General features: G+C 49.4%; 1 protein-coding gene across 3 annotated transcripts in view; it reads right to left on the bottom strand.

Moving 5' to 3' along the window:
• SLC22A23 (solute carrier family 22 member 23) overlaps positions 1 to 13,309 on the bottom strand; it is a 190,669-nt gene that overhangs the window by 162,176 nt on the left and 15,184 nt on the right. The window contains exon 2 of one of the 3 annotated variants that reach the window (XM_025383943.1): positions 4,534 to 4,782. The exons of the other annotated variants lie outside the window; for them this stretch is intronic. The gene's annotated coding sequence lies outside the window, so the exon portion shown is untranslated. The remainder of the gene's footprint in view (positions 1 to 4,533; positions 4,783 to 13,309) is intronic. 3 annotated transcript variants of the gene reach the window in all.

Raw genomic sequence — 13,309 nt, forward strand, 5'->3', positions numbered from 1 at the left:
GGGGGGGGGGGGGGGTGGTGGGGGGCGGAACCCAGCCCCCCGCCCCCCCCCCGGGGGGAAAAAAGAAGACCCCGCCGAAAAAAAAAAAAAAAAAAAAAAAAAAAAGAGTTTCCTCAGATAGAACCTCAAAGCATCCTTACGCGAAAGCCAGGATCAGTACCCTGAGAACTCACCAGGGCCTGGCCAGATGTGTATGTGACAGGGAAAGGAGAAGAGAACACATGTCACAACTCAAACTTCAGCAAGCGACAGAGAAAGGGAACAGAGACCCTCTCGTGCCAAGGAGGCTGCAAAGCTGCCCAAGTCGGGGCCCTCACCACAGAGTCTCTGATCAGACCTTCCTGCCCCGCCTCACCCTCCAGGCTGCTCAGAGTGGTACAATGTTTTAATATTGGTGACAGGCCTGGGATGGGCAGCTCCTGAGGGGACATCCTTCTGTTACTTGTGGAGTTGGAATTACAGGACTTGGAGGGTGTGAACTTTTGGGGAAACTCCAGGGATGAACGTGAGAAGGCCTTTCTGCTGTAGCACTAACTGCAATCAGTGTCTGGGGCTTCACGGGCTTGGCTTTGCATAACAAGCCAGGGGACCTGAACTCCATCCCAGCCCTGCCAAAATAATACTCTCCATTAACTACTGATGCAGCAGAGCAGCCTTGACAAAGCTTGCCACGGGACAATCAAGTCGATCTATTCAGCATTCCCCAGTTCTTTCTTCTGTCTCTCTCAAAGGCAAATAGACAGCAAAAGACAAAGTAAAAATATATTAATAATATTAACGATCCAATAAGGAAGCCCTTCACAACTGGACTGTCCTCCCTGCGTAGCTGCATTTGAAAGACACACTCACTTCTAAGCCAGCAGTTGAAGCTTTTTTTTTTTTTGAAGGTGGTATGGCTAAAAGGGTATCAATAAGTGTTCATCTAAAAAAAGGGAATAACTGGTTAATCAGCAATGACATTCAGTGAAACAACGTTGAGCTGGTGTCTCATTTGTAGGACTTCTCAGAGCCTTTAATATGTTCATGTGCATCATGAATCCTGAAAAGGGGGTTCTGTAAAATGCGTTTTTCAAACGTATTTGGCCTCGGAAACCCTCTCCCTCCTACATACTTTCAAGGGCATGTCTGGGCTGCAGAGTACGAGAGACGTTGCCACGTATATTTTGTTTGCCCTGCATGAACTAATATGTGAACACAATGCAAATTATAAACGTGGAAATTCTGGGATTTTAAAGGCTGGGGTAAAACAGTCCTGTCACCTCTGACAATCCACCTGAAGGAAGACAGGGGGATATGCATGTACATCAAAGGATGTTCAAAAGAAACAGAGGAATGTTTTTCTGCCTTTAATCCAAGAGAATAAAAATAACTATTTTCCTGGCTTCTCAAGAGTTTATAACTGCTAATTGGTAAGATATGGACAAACATTGAAAACTCTAAGGAAATGATCTGCAAAAGGTCAACCACAGCAAGAAGCAGTCAACTGTGTAAAATTCCACTTCCTTGAGAACAAATCGCTGCCCTGCCTGTCCCCACCTCTCCGTGGAAGGACAATTGCTCAACTAGCCCAAGTCCGGGGCTGACTAGGAAGTACACAGGCAATGATTTATACTGTTATTCTTTAAAAAATAGTCTGTAGACCCCCAAAAGCAAAAGCAGGGACATAAAATGATATTTGCACACCATATTCATAGCAGCCTTATTCACCGTAGCCAAGGGCTGAGAGAAACCCAAGTGTTCATTGATGCATGAACAAAGAAACAAAACATGGTGCATGCACATGATGGAGTATTATTTAGCCTAAAAAACGGAGGAAATTCTGACACATGCTACACATGGATGAACCTTGAAGACATGCTAAGTGAAATAAGCCATCACTAAAGGACAAATATGGTATGATTCCACTTACATGAGGTGCCTGGAGTAGTTAAATTCATAGACACAGAAAGTAGAATGGGGGTTACCAGGAGCTGGGGTGAGCGGGGATGAGTTATGGTTTCATGGGGATATAGTTTCAGCTTGGAAAGATGAACAAGTTCTGGAGACGGATGGTGGCGATGGTTGCACAACCATGTGAATGGCTTCCACTGAACTGTAAAATGGTTAATTTTATGTTATGTATGTTTTCCCACACGCACACACAAAAAAGTTGAAAGAAAGTGTTATCTTCAGAAAATGGGCTAGCCAGTATCCCAATTAACTTAAACATGGATGGCAGAGCACTTTGAAGAGGATCCTGGATTGGACAGCAGAAAGGACAGAGCAGCTGCGGTCTTCCTGCCTGTTGTCTTGTGGGTTATCTTCGCGAGAAAATCTCCAGGGTGCAGGCCTCTCTATCTGACGTCTCATCTCTGCTGGCAGTGAGACGTCCTTTCTCCCCAAGCTTGTCAATGGGTGAAAGGACTGAAGGACGTTGCCAGCCAAAAGGAAGAGTGACCAGACTGGCCCCCCTCCCTTAGTCACCAAACCCCTTGACTTCTCACACGTTCAAGGCAGGCCACCCCAAGCTCTTAGGTCCTGGCCTTGTGTAAATACGTTTTCTTTGTTCGTGCCACCACCCAGTCCCCAGTATTGTGGGCCAGGCCCCAGGAGGGACTGCTGAGCAGTGCCACAGTCTTAAGTGTTTCATGACTATTTATTGGTCACCTACTGAGTGCCAGACCCCAAGAAAACAATAGTGCAAAAAGTGCTATCCTTGCTCTTTAGAGTTTGGGGCACGTCTAAGAAAGGACGATGCAGAGGGGTGAAGAGTAGTGGCAGCAGACACATAGAAGGCGCTGTGAGTGTGCCCTGGCCGGCCCTATCCATGCCGGGAAGATTAGAAGGGATGAGGCTGGAGGGGAGTGGAGAGGAGTTTTTTTGTGTTAGAAAACACAGCATGTGGCCAGGCACGGTGGCTCACGCCTGTAATCCCAACACTTCGGGAGACTGAAGCAGGTGGATCACCTAAGGTGGGGAGTTTGAGACCAGCCTGACCAACATGGAGAAACCCCGTCTCTACTAAAAATACAAAATTATCTGGGTATGGTGGCACTTGCCTCTAATCCCAGCTACTTGGGAGGCTGAGGCAGGAGAATCACTTGAACCCGGGAGGTGGAGGTTGCGGTGAGCCGAGATTGCGCCATTGCACTCCAGCCTGGACAACAAGAGCGAAACTCCATCTCCAAAAAAAAAAACCAAAAAACAAAAAAAGAAAAGAAAGAAAAAGAAAACACAGCAAGTGTGAGGGTTTAAAAATGTGGGGCAGGCTTAAGGGAGGCTTCCAGGAGGGAGACCTGCACCTGGGCTGGACACTGAGTAAGAATGGGCGTGGGGGCAGATCCTGTGAGGGCACACCCTGCACCCATGTCACAGAGGGGAATGTTAATCAGGACTAGCCTTAAAATGCAACTGAAAAGTTAAGTCAATCAAACCTTACTGGGGGCTTTCGGTTGATGCTATTATTGTTAGAAATATCCTGATCAAAGATCACAGCCTTTCAGAAAAGGAGGACCAAATTCCTGAGCCTGGCTCTGCAGGGGACAGGGAGGGGAGAATGAGAGGGAGGGCTGTTAAAGGTTCAGCCTTTCAAAACCACCTATGGGTGGGCATGAAGTGTGTGGGCTATTGGCCAGTCGTCGATGAACAGGTTGAAGTTCTGGATGAGCTCAGAGGGAGTAGGGTCAATCCTATCAGTCCTTCGTACCTTAGTGTGAACGGCTTTCATCTCTTAGCTAAAATTAGCTGCCCAGATATTTTGGTTTTGGAAAATAGGAATAGAGAGGAAATTTTGAAAAAGAGGTCATTTGAGAGCACCTGAGAAGCACTCCTAAATGAGGAGACGTCGAATAGTTGGGGACAATATGAGGCCACAGAAAGAGGGGTTCTGACAGTGAGGGAACACGGCAGACAAACGTGTCCACAGCTCAGGTGGCCAGCTGGGGGCCACAAAGACCGCCATTTGCCAGGGCTGACCTCGGTCGTTTCCTCTGAGCTTCCATGCTTCTGTTTTCGAAGTCTAGAGTTAATGGTTAGAAGATTGCAGATCGGCCGGGCGCGGTGGCTCAAGCCTGTAATCCCAGCACTTTGGGAGGCCAAGACGGGCGGATCACAAGGTCAGGAGATCGAGACCATCCTGGCTAACCCGGTGAAACCCCGTCTCTACTAAAAAATACAAAAAACTAGCCGGGCGAAGTGGTGGGCGCCTGTAGTCCCAGCTACTCGGGAGGCTGAGGCAGGAGAATGGCATGAACCCGGGAGGCGGAGCTTGCAGTGAGCTGAGATCCGGCCACTGCAGTCCAGCCTGGGCGGCAGAGCTAGACTCTGTCTCAAAAAAAAAAAAAAAAAAAAAAAAAAAGAAGATTGCAGATCGTTGTATAATGCATTGTAGTTGTTGGTTACATGACTGTCCTCTGAGCTCCACTGGGAGCTCTTTGCGGAAAAGGGCTCAGATTAAATGCATATCTCAAAGCACACACTCTGCTGAGAGGGAGCGTCACTTCCATCATTTCCTGTAATCCCCACAGCACTTTATGCTATAGGTGTCATCTCCACCTTAGAAATGAGGTTCCAGGGGGCTGAGTAATCCCCAAGGTTCCTCAGTGAAGAGGCGGTAGTGCTAGGGTTCAAACCGGTTCTCCTGCATCTGAGCCCAGTGCTCCTTGCCCGCGCCTCTACTCCCTGGATCTTCAGTCACTGAGAGCCTGTGGCAGGAAAGCTCTGTTCCTCTGCCGAGTGGACGCCGGCTCCTTCCACAATCACTCAGGCTTGGAGGGTAGGCTGGCTGTGAGACGTTGAAGAAGCCTAAGTTTAAAATAAATGTTTAATGTTTTTTTCCCCAAATTCTGAAATTGCTTTTGCAGAACCTGAAGGAACCGACCTTCCTTGCCGTTGTGTACAACTGCTCTTCAGCTCACTGTAAAACCAGGCAGAGGACGGACTGCCAGGAAGGCATCCCCTTCTAGCTCTCCGCTTTGGCTCAGTATTTCAGTAGCCATCATGATAAATGCATCACTTATGCGGAACATTTGGGGGCTTCGAATTTCTAAACTGTTCCCCTAATAAAAGCGCACCATCAGTTGTTTAACCTGCTTTCAGAGGAATGCAGTTCGTCCCAGGATGACACACGCACGCAAGTACAAACATGCTTCCTGATGAAGTGCAGAGTGGCTCGCAAACTTGAAGCCCTGGGAAAATCTTACAAAAATCACTGAGCTTTTCGTATGTTTAAATGTGGTGGAAATGCCTGCCTACAATTCATTGCTCTTTTTAAGGTTTTTAGCAAGGAGCAGGCAAATCAGAAGGCCTGGCCCTCCTTTTCTCACTAACTCACCCCTGTTGGGAAATCCTTCCCCAGCGGCCTCCAGAATCCTGTGAAGGGAACATACCAGTCTGCAGGGCAGGTTCCATCAGAAAATAGTTCCCCTCCTTGGCTTGAAACCCTACAAGCTGGGCCTTTGTGGCTCTTTGCAGTTAGCTGTGGGCTGGATGACAGCAGAGGCGCCACCTGTTTTGTTTGAGTTTTGCTCATAAGGCTTGCCCAGGTCATTCTTACAGAAAGGGAGGATAAAGAGGTCTCCATCAAACCCTCACATGCAAGAGATGCCTACAGAGAGGTGGAGGGCCTGGCTGCCAAAGCCACTCTCGTGTGCTGCAGGGACAGGAGGAAACTCCTCAGAACAGCTGCTAAGTCCCCCTTGGGACACAAACAGCAGCTGACTGGTAGTGCCACCTCCAGGTGGCTGCTCCCTGCCCAAATGGTACTAGCACCATTCCCACAGCCTCCTTATCAACCCTAGGGAGTGAGTCCCAGAAGCTGTGGGGTCACACAGGGGCCACAACTCTCTAGGGCCAGGGTTCCCTGCCTCTAACGAATGGTAATCCCCTCCCCACATTCCTCCCATCACTCCTGCTTCCTACCCTAAAAATTTTGAAAAGACAAAGAAGGAAGCTTGCCTAGCTTATAAATAAGTCAAGACTTTTCACTGGCTGCCCTGATTCTGCCAATCAACTTTTAAATATGAGAACAGAGGGGTAGCCGAGAGTAGAAAGGATCGACAATGTTCAGCTTATAATGTGCACAGCAGTCTATGCATAATCACCACAGGCTGAAAACAGCCCAGTATCCGTCACCAGTGGAGAGAGAAACACAGTGTGGTCTCTACCCATGCAGTGGAATACGGCTCAGCAACAAACAAGAACAGCTATCAATGCACACAGTACCACGCAGGAATCCAGGGATGAGACTGACACGGCGGACCACAGGCTTCCTTCATATGACCTTCCAGAATAGGCAAAACCATGCTATGGGGATAGATATTAACGCAGTGGTTGCCTAAGGGGTGGGCTGACTGGAGATGGGCGGCGTAGAATTCACTAGGGTGAGGGAAATACCTTAATTTAGGGGGTGGTTGATGGGCATATATACAAGTCAAAACCCACTAAGCTATACAGTTAACATCTGTCCATTTTACTATGTGGTCATTATGACTCCACTTTAAAAATTCTGTGAAAGCTGGGTATCGTTACTCATGCCTGTAATCCCAGCACTTTGGGAGGCCAAGGCAGGTGGATCACCTGAGGTCAGGAGTTCGAGACCAGCCTGACCAACATGGTGAAATCCCATCTCTGCTAAAAATACAAAATTAGCCAGGCGTGGTGGCACACGCCTGTAATCCCAGCTACTTGGGAGGCTGAGGCAGGAGAATCGCTTGAACCCAGGAGGCGGAGATTGCAGTGAGACGAGATCATGCCACTGTATTCCACCCTGGGCCAGACAGCAAAACTCTGTTAAAAAAAAAAAAAAAAAAAAAAAAAGGGCTGGGTGCGGTGGCTCACACCTATAATCCTAGCACTTTGGGAGGGTGGGTGGATCACAAGGTCAAGAGATTGAGACCAGCCTGGCCAACATGGTGAAATCCCATATATACTAAAAATACAAAAATTAGCAGGGCGCGGTAACTGGTGTCTGTAATCCCAGTTACTCGGGAGGCTGAGGCAGGAGAATAGCTTGAACCTGGGAGGTGGAGGTTGCAGCGAGCCGAGATCGTGCCTCTGTACTCCAGCCTGGGTAACAGAGCAAGACTCCACCTCAGAAAAAAAAAAAAAAAAATCTGTGAAATTATTTGAAATGAGTCCCAAAGATGGGGCAGAAATATCTGATGGATTGCGAGGAGCATCAGTTTTTGTTCCTCCAACAGCACAAGGTCAGACAGCAGAAGAGAAGAGATGCGAGGGGTGTGGCCAATCCACAAACAGAATAACTGCAATGCCTGGATCAACCTCCAGGAGAGGGGCATTTGCTCGTATCCTCCCTTGTGCTTAGGAAGTAGATCTCCAGGCCGAGAGCTCAGAAAAGAGATGTGAACGATTCACACAGATGCTATGTCAAGGCCTGAGGTTCTTAACAGGTGTGCTTATGGGCTGCCTGTCAGTTCCAAACAGGAGCCTTACTGTCACTCTACCAAAGGCAAGAAAAATAGCCCCACCCCATCCGCACTGCTCCATAGAAACCCGGGCAGAGAACCCAGGCAGCAAGGGCACTGGGAGCGGTGCTGGGAGTGAAGAGCCCATGCTGGAAGTCCCCTGCCCAGAGGGGCGGTGTGCAGGGGCTGGCATTCAGGCTGCTGGGGTCTAGATCTCAGCTCCAGCAGATGGCTTAGCTTTGCTATAAGCCACAGAGAAGCCCACTTCTCAGGGGACTGTCAGGATTCAGCTTCGGCATCTATAAAACACTCACCCAGCCAACCTGCAGCAATGATCACTTCCTCCCCTCCCTTCCCTCTCCCTTCCCTGCCCTTCCCTCTCCCTTCCCCATCTCTTCCCTCTCCCTTCCCCATCTCTTCCCTCTCCCTTCCCCATCTCTTCCCTCTCCCTTCCCTCTCCCTTCCCCATCTCTTCCCTCTCCCTTCCCTCTCCCTTCCCTCTCCCTTCCCCATCTCTTCCCTCTCCCTTCCCTCCCCCTTCCCTCTCCCTTCCCTCTCCCTTCCCCATCTCTTCCCTCTCCCTTCCCTCTCCCTTTCCTCTCCCTTCCCTCTCCCTTCCCCATCTCTTCTTCCTGTTTCTCCCCACTTCCCCTCTCTTCCACCATCCCTGCTCCCCTTCCCCTCCCCCTCTCTCCCTTGTCCCCCTTTCCTTTCCCTCCTCCTCCCCTGTGACAGGTATCCACACTCCCACCCCTGCTCCCAGCTACCTCTCCTACAGAGGTGGAACCTGCCCTTCCCTCTAGTACCTGCACCCTTCTGTCACCACCTGGATTCTGAACACAGCAGCCAACTCCCACGGAAGTGCCAGCAGTTGCCTTCACTTGCACATCTCTGATTTACAACAGACAAACTGGATGGAAAGCCCACTTACCGCAGCAGTGACGTGAGAACACACTCAGCCCATGCTCCAGGGATGCAACTCCCTCCCTTCTCCCTGAAGAGGCCCTGTGGCTGAACTGTGTCCGCCCTGCCCCTAAAAAGACGTGCTGGAATCCGAACCCCAGAACCTCAAAATGTGGCCTTGTTTGGAAATCCCTGAAGAGGCCCTGTGGCTGAACTGTGTCCACCCTGCCCCTAACAAGATGTGCTGGAATCTGAACCCCAGAACCTCAAAATGTGGCCTTGTTTGGAAATAGGGATTTTACAGAGATTATTAAGTTAAAGTAAGGTCTCTAGAGAGGACCTTAATCCAACATGACTGGTGTCCCTACAAGGAGAGATGAGGATACAGACACACACAGAGGGAGGACCATGTGGGGACAGAGGGAGAAGACACCATCTGTAAACCAAAGAGAGAGAACTCAGGAGAAACTGACCCTGCCCACACCTGGATCTAGGACCTCCAACTTCCAAATCTGTAACAGAATGCATTTCTGTGGTATTTGTTATACAGCCCAGCAAGCTAATACAGTGTGAGAATGAAGCCAGGGCAGAGGATGACCTAGAAGAGAACTAGAAAGAACTGGAAACTACAGCCCATCCTATCTCTGGACTTCCAGAAATGTCATCTATACTTTTGTTTGTGTGTTTTTTTATTTGTTTGTTTTGATTTTTGAGACAGAGTCTCGCTCTGGAGTGCAATGGTGTGATACCAGCTCACTGCAATCTTTGCCTCCCAGGTTCAAGTGATTCTCCTGCCTCAGCCTCCCGAGTAGCTGGGATTACAGGTGCCCACCACCACATCCAGCTATTTTTTGTATTCTTAGTAGAGATGGTTTCACTATGTTGGCCAGGCTGGTCTCGAACTCCTGACCTCAGGTGATCCACCTGCCTTGGCCTCCCAAAGTGCTGAGATTACAGGCGTGAGCCACCACGCCTGGCCACTTCTGTATTTTTTTAAAGCCAGTTTGATGCAGGGTTTTCTGCGACTTGCAGCATCCTGACTGACCCCCCTCAAGCTTTCAAACCTTTCACAGTCTTGTGCCATTCTCTCCTCCTAACTGAAATAAATGTCTTCTCCCACTCCTTCCCATTACAGGGCACACATCCCAGGGATTCCCAACTCACTCTCTTCCTTATCTCCATGCGCAGTGCACCCCTCTGCCAGGCTGACTCCTTTGGCACCCCGCCCCCCGCCTCCTGGGACTACCTGTTCTCCAGACACACTCACAGATCCATCCTCCCCGTCTCCAGCAGCTCCCAGCACAGTGCTGTGCACAAACTGGTGGCTCAGTAAACATCTGAACGTCACACGCTGCTCAGGACATGCCTGGTGCGGTATTTCCCCCATATAATTTTGAACCATGAGATGAGGCCGCTGTGTTTGCTATATAGATTCAAACAGTTCGCAAGAGAAAGGCTGCTATATGTCATCGCTGCCCTCAAGGAGAAAATGCCTTCTGAAGATTTGAAAACCTCTTTTCAGTAAGACGATCCATAGATCCTCAGTCTGCAAATTCCCTGGTAACCTTCTGGCTGTCAAAGGTCATTTCAGCTTCCCAAAAACTGCTATTAAAAATGAGATGCATCATCAAAGTTGCCGTTGGCTTTCCTCACCACCCTCCCGTTGGTCACTTATCTAAGACTCTGCCCCAAAAGAATTATAAACGATGAACAACAAGAAGGCAAATGAGAAATGAATTAAACAGAGAAACCACTTGCTTATACTTAAACACATTATCAGCAAACACATAAAACCAAAAAAAAAAAAAAAAAAAAAAGAAAACCCAAAACAAAACAAAACCACACACATCGAAATTCCCTCAGTCTTGATGATATCCATTTTTGACAAGTTGTTTCTTATGGGACTTCCCAGAAAAATATTACAAAGAAATCTTCTCTTAAAATGAAATTATAATTTTAAAAACCACTCTGGAACCTACTAGTTGTTTTTGTTTTTTTTTTTTTGAGACAGAGTTTTGCTCTTGTTGCCCAGGCTGGAGTGCAGTGGCACCATCTCGGTTCACTGCAACCTCTGCCTCCAGGGTTCAAATGATCCTCCTGCCTCGCCTCCCAAGTAGCTGGGACTACAGGCATGTGCCACCACGCACAGCTAATTTTTCGTGAAGATTTTGATGACTCCAGGAAACAGAGCTCCAGAAACCAGTAAGCCCCAGACAGGCTCCTGTGGGAACCCATCACCTTCTTGCATTTCACTCCCTCTGGCCAGATGGGCTCCCATTGAACATCTTTGTTGCGTGCTTGAAAGCAGCTCTGAGAGTCAGACATGGGCCCCTGCCAGGACACCCGGCTAAGTCTCCCCTGCCACCACCGTTGTTGACAGCCCTGTGCTAGAGGCACCAAGAGCATCAAGAACACTCAAAAAGGAAGACAACGCTACCAAGTCCAGGGCCAAGACAGTGGGACAGGCAGACAGTGCTGTGATCACATAAGCAGGACTCATCCTGCTGGGGAAGGGGTCGCTCTGGTGACCTAACGGGGTCCAGCTAATACCTAGCACACTCACTTTCGGAGCCGGCAAAGCCACGAGGTGCCTGCCTCGGCACAGGTAGCAGATGTTTCGCTAGGACTAGATGATCCATCAGGCTCACTGCCTGGGTCCCTGGAGGGAGCCAGCCCGATCTGTTACTCAGCAAATGTAAACAGTGCTTATGTTCAGCTCTGGCCTCCAGCGTTTGGAGTCCGTGTCCCACGGGAGAGCTCCAGTTTCCTGCTGCTGACAACACTATAAAACCCCCGTAATAGGAATTAATTATGGAAAAGGCTAGTTTGAATTAGAGACATTTTGAAAATAAGTACCTTTTACTTCCAAACAGACGTTTCCTTTTCTAGTAATTAACTGTTATTCTAAGTAGAGGTTCAAAGCACCTACTTCAAGGAGTGACTTGGTCATTAGCAACATTCATTCCTGCGTAAATACACTATGGTCCTTTTCCCAAACATGCTTTCCCAGGTGGGCTGAGCTTTGTTTATCCCACAAGGAGCTCAGCAAGCCCTTTCTTCACAGAGGGCAGGGAACCCTGGCTGCCTTGTGGGCATTCCCAGCAGGATGAAACGCCCTCGGCCTGAACACCCATGTGCCCCGTACGGCGGGTTAAAGAGCAGAGGTCCCACTGTCCCTCCCCACAGGCTTGGCCATCTGTTGGGTGTGGTCAGGAAATACAATGAATGTTTTTATTAGTCTAGACCAGGGTTTCTCAAACTTGGCATATTTGGGGCCAGATCATCCTTTGTGATGTGGACGGTCCTGTGCCCTGTAGGATGTTTAGCAGCACCCCTGCCTCTACCCACCAGATGCCAGTAGCGCCCAACCCCCATGCCCCCAAAGGTGTGACAACAACAACAAATGTCTCCAGACATTGCCAAGTATCCTCTGGGAGCAAAATCATACCACGTGGAAATTGTCCAGAGAACTTCCTTTAAACGATGGATGCTGGGGTCCTACAGGCATTTCCGAAAGTTCCCCAGGGTGACTCTAAGTGCACTGGAGCCACCGCAGCCCTGGACGAAGATGGGCCAGTTCCACGTGAAGAAAAGGCTCTGTGACCTACCTAAAGTTCTGAACAGCAGTGGTTTAAAGACATAATCGACTCCAGAGCTCAGTATGATCCGCCCAAGTTTGATTAGTTGCCATTTCAGATAAGCTACATAACTCTTCTTAATCTTCAATAGCTCACTGAAATGTGACTTTAGGTTTGAGCTGACTTATGAATCTGTCCTCTTTTATTGTTGTCATCCCAGAATTAAACCGTCCAACCTCACCCAGATGAGAGCAAAATCCTTTCGCCACCTCCTTACTGGCACCATGCAGGAAGTGTTTACAGAGTACCTGCTAGGCCCAGGGGCTGAGGATATGTATTTGGGCCAGGACAGCAGGGGTGGGAAATGGGAAGGGAGGAAGAGGGAGTCAAGAAGGTCTGAAGGAGGCAACAGGATGGAGGGGTTGACTCTGGGCTGAAAGAAGAGTATGGGGGAATACAGAGCATTGTTTGGGAAATCAACAAATAGGTGGGTGGAGCTCTGAGGTCCCTGTGGGGATGATGGGGATGGAGGCAGGAGAGGCAGGCAGAGACCTTGAAACCTACCACCCAGGCCCAACTTCATCTTAAAGGTCATGGAGAGCCACGGAGGATTTGAAGCAAGGGAGTGATAAAGAACCGCTCAGCTACAGTGTCCAACAACTAAACACTGGGATTTAGGGAAAAGGCATAGATAAGATCAGGTGCCACAGGAGAGGGCCAGTCCAGCAGGTTGGGGAATGCACAGGCCTAGGGCTTCAGGGAAACATCCCGGCTGCAGATACATATCAGAGCTGCCCTGCTCAGGGTGCATGCTGGAGCTCTACTATCATGTCCCCTCAAAGCTCCAGTGTTTAAGCTGTAACCCCCAGGACCTCAGAATGTGACTGTGTTTCAAGAGAGGGCTTTTAAGGAGGGTATTAAGGTCACATGCAGCCATTAGGGTGGGCCCTGATCCAATTTGACTGGGGTCCCCATAAGAAGAGGAGATGAGGACGCAGACACACACAGAGGGAAGACCGTGTGAGGACAGAGTGAGAAGACAGCCATCTACGAGTCAAGGAGAGAGGCCTCAGGAAAAACCAACCCTGCTGAACCTTGGTCTTGGACTTCCAGCCTCCAGAACTGTGAGGCAATACATCTCTGCTGTTGAAGCTGCCCGTCTGTGGTACTCTGAAGCCCTAGAAACTTACCCAGGGAGGTCAACTGAAATCCCTGAGCAGTTGTGTGGGGTCTGGCATCAGGCAAGCCTGACAGCCCCTGCAGGGGAGAGACCATGCAGTGCTGGGCTGGGGCCTGTAGGAGGCAGGAGCACTGGGCACTGGGCAGAGGAGGTGCTTTGCAGGAGCTCAGACATGTCAAGAGGGAGAGGGCGGTGGCCCCTGGGTAGGACGATGGCCGTGTTTTGTGATAGGGACTCGTTCAGGT

Source organism: Theropithecus gelada, chromosome 4, assembly GCF_003255815.1.
Source record: "Theropithecus gelada isolate Dixy chromosome 4, Tgel_1.0, whole genome shotgun sequence".
Lineage (NCBI taxonomy): Eukaryota > Metazoa > Chordata > Mammalia > Primates > Cercopithecidae > Theropithecus > Theropithecus gelada.